Here is a 3,747-nt window from a genome sequence, read left to right as displayed (position 1 = left end):
GAAGAAAATGGTGTGTGTTTTTTTAAGAAAGTGAATATGTGTTATTTTAATCCCTCAGCAACAAACCACAGTGAGCTGGTAAATAAGCATCACTCCAAAGAAATAAAGAATAAATAGATTCCTGAGGAGCCAAGAAATTCATCTAATACAGTACCAGGAAAACGTATTTTGAGAAAACAGTTGGCTTATTCATTTTCATTTACCAAACTGTTAGATGATCTAGCACTACCCAGCTAAATCCTTAGTGGACAATCCACATTTGGATAGGACTCTCCATAAAGAACATGTTGTTTTAATCTTGTCTTCCAGCCTCCAGGCTCCTGCAATATCTCAAAATTTGAGTAACTGCACAGCGTTATAAAGTTTGCTTTTTTATTCTTAGGCTTTAACACTTCAGACCCCAGAGGAAAACCAAGTTACCAACCAAGGAGTCAAAGGAAAGATGATGAACCTGCTTCTTATGTTCCTCGTGGGAGAGCAGCAGGAAGAAAAACATGTTGCGATTCTTCAGAACCTCGCAGGTCAGCGTATGTTTTCTACCGCACTGTGGACGTCACCCAAGAACCAAAGTTCAGTGGATCCACAGGTGGGCTTCTGCTTAACCAGGATTCTTAAAACACCTCAAATGTGCCTGTCTGTATGGTGCTACTTTCTTTTTTGTCCCTGCAGGTTCATGTGAAGTCATTTATGCCCAAATATGGTCAAGACTAAATCTGATCCAGCATAATTTTCATAAGTAGAGTGCAGCAGTATCCACAGTCAGAAATGTAAAGCTTTTTTAAGCTTTATAATTAGTCAGACAGTGTATTCATGACCAATAATTTAGTCATCTTCATAGAAGAAATTCATTTATTTCCCCAGAAAGAGGAATGAACACAATGTTCTGCACAAATATATTGATCCCCTCTTTTTACAGTATTTTGAATGTGAAGTATTCTTTAAAAATATTTAGTAAATCTCAGAGTAGTCCACCTTTCTCTTCCCATTTTACTCTAACTATTGGTAGGTGTAGTTCTGCGGTAGAATTTCAGTTTCCTTTGGGAAATCCTTCCTGTCCAACATCTCTCCTCCCAGCAGGGGATGAAGGAATGACCTTGCTTTGCATGGTGTTTTTCTACAACTGGGATTTCACTGGTGTTTTGATTGTGATGGTTTGATTTGGCTTCATACCACCCCATAAACTGAAGCAGAAGTGCTGAATTTCTGCTGCATTCCGGCCTGAACTGAGAGGAAGCAAAAGTGGCCATTTGTGTGAGCAGGAAAAAAGGAAGAAGAGGCAAAGCCACATCTTCCTGCAGAGTAGTAGGGGCCGGTGAAGAGCCCTGTGGGTACTTGATACTGACACTTGCCTCTTGAAGTTCTGTCTGCAGTTGGAGGCGGGCTTATCTATCAACCAGTGCCATTACAGTTTTAGCCTTGTTGTTCGTAATACTTTGTGATGTTCACAAATGCTGCCCATATCCAGCACGTGTCTACATGCTACAGACAAAGAAATCATTCCTAGTTCATCCCAAAGGTCTCCTTCGGAGCACATCAGTCTTCTTGGGCTCAAGAATGGATGTTTCAGAGGTCCACATACCACCTGTGCGGTACAGAGAAAGGCAGGTAGTCAGCACTTAGAGGACAGTAGTGGATAAGGGGGTTGTGTTCACAGCTGCACTCCAGACAGTCTGAAAACAGAGATACATGCAGAGAAAAGGATAGAGATGTTTTCCCAAAGCAATTCTTCCATTGAGTGCTTTGAGGTTTAGGTACTCTGATGACATGCATCTTGAAAACACCATCAATTTGTTCAGATAGGATTCATAAATGTCATTAATGAAAAGTAAGAAGCTAGAGCAGGTAATTTGTAGCTGTTTTTTTCCTTTGGAGCCAGAGCCGTCTTTAACCTATGACGCAGTTTTCTTAGAGATCATCACAGTTCCACGTCAGGTGCTCAAGTTACACTAGACAGGATCCAAACAACTAACAAAAGGGAAAGAAGAACATAAAACGAGAGGTTAAAGGGCATTATACGTATCACTATCTCACAGAGGCGGGAGGAAGAGAATGGCAGTGCCATTCCCTGTGCTTACACAGCAGCAGGGCACACATTCTTTCTGTTGCCTTTCCAGGGGATGGTAATACTTGTGCAGCACTTAACAATGCAAAGAAAGGAGGAGAGAGTTCAGGAAGGAGAGTTCCAGCAGAGCGTATTCCCAGAAGCAACTGGCGATCCTTCGACAATGGAGGTAATTTACTTTGGCATCATCTTCTCATTGCTGAACACCTTATTGTAAATAAATTAATTGAAGAGATTTGAATTGGGTTGTCCACAAAAAAACTTTGTTTTTTTGGTCAATCTTGTTTTCAGCCTCTAGGACCTTGTAATATGTCAAATTCTGAGTAACGGCACAACATTTCTGTACTTCTGTTTGCTTTTTCACTTTTAGGAATTCACTCTTCAGATCCCAACGGAAAACCAAGTTACCAACAAAGGCGTAAAAATAAGGATGATGAAACTGCTTCTGCTGTTCCTTATGTGAGAGCTACCAGCAGAAAGACTGATTCTGATTCTTTGGAACCTCGAGGATCAACATATGTTTTCTACCGCACTGTGAATGCCACCCAAGAACCAAAGTTCGGTGGATCTACAGGTGGGTTTGATTGTGATTGATTTATTATTGTCAATATTTAGTATTATTTTGTATCTTGGAAAATCATGGAGGTTGGTCTTATCCAAACTTCTGATATCTATTTAGCATCAATTTTTGTTATTTTTGCTATTATTGTATTTTTAATGTTGGACAGGGGACTGAATTCATTCTCTTTCCATTCATTCATGGCGATATTTTCATTCATCTTTTTTCCGTCTTTCCACTGTCCTCTTGATAGGATGTACTATGTCATGAATTTGACAAGAGCCTACAGGTGGGATTCAAAGTCCTGTATCTTTCTTTTTGGAAATCTGTTTCAGATGTGACCATAATTTTACATCTCTCACTCTATTTTTAACTATCTAATCTGTCACTTTATGTAGAAATTTAGTGGTAAATAATTTCAATAATCATAAGTGAAGAAAGTTATTTCATCTTACCAGTTTCAGTCATCTCGCTTAAGCTGAGTTGAATCTCCATCTTGAGATGCCTCCCTATCTCGAATTTTCAATAAAAGGAACCTCCTTAAGAGAGTTTCTCTGCTATGTTACCATGAATACAGTTAAATTAAATGAATCTCAACATCACTGCCACATCTTGGCATTAATACTTGTGTGTATTTGGTTTGGGTTTGTTTGTTTTCTTTTAATGTTTGTTTTGGCTGAATGCAGACAAATTGGTACAGAGATTACAGAGAAAACATTATTAATTTTTGCCATAACAACCACCATTACCACTGTTGCCAATTTTCTTTTCAGCAGCACCTGAGCCATATGGTGGGAAATGCTCCAAACCAAAGAATCAGCTTGACACAAATAGAGGATTTTCGACCCAAACGGAAAGCTATGGTAATGCTTACCTGTTGTGTTTAAACTGAAAATTGTAGGATTATTTTGCAATTAATGATTTGAATTAATGTAATTAAGATGGAATTCATAGAAAACAAGAGAATTCATATTTTTAGCCAAATTTCACAGAAAACAGTCACTGGGCAGCTTACTCTGATGCACAGTCAGCTGCCCAGCACAAAAACATCCCATTGCCTTATATCGAGTGTTTGCACAAGCAGGGATAAAAGAGGACGTTGGATTATGGATTTGTTTAATTGAAA

General features: G+C 38.9%; 1 long non-coding RNA gene across 1 annotated transcript; it reads left to right on the top strand.

The window, feature by feature from the left end:
- The first annotated feature begins 380 nt into the window (after positions 1-380).
- On the top strand, positions 381-2,630 carry LOC135576302 (uncharacterized). The gene is made up of 3 exons (XR_010467962.1): positions 381-586; positions 2,115-2,231; positions 2,433-2,630. It is a non-coding gene; the product is annotated as an uncharacterized LOC135576302 (long non-coding RNA).
- The last annotated feature ends 1,117 nt before the right edge of the window (positions 2,631-3,747 follow it).

The sequence above is a fragment of the Columba livia genome, chromosome 24, assembly GCF_036013475.1.
Source record: "Columba livia isolate bColLiv1 breed racing homer chromosome 24, bColLiv1.pat.W.v2, whole genome shotgun sequence".
NCBI classification, from domain to species: Eukaryota; Metazoa; Chordata; class Aves; order Columbiformes; family Columbidae; genus Columba; species Columba livia.
Note: the sequence above shows the minus strand (reverse complement) of the source record. Positions and strands in the feature narration are given on the sequence as shown.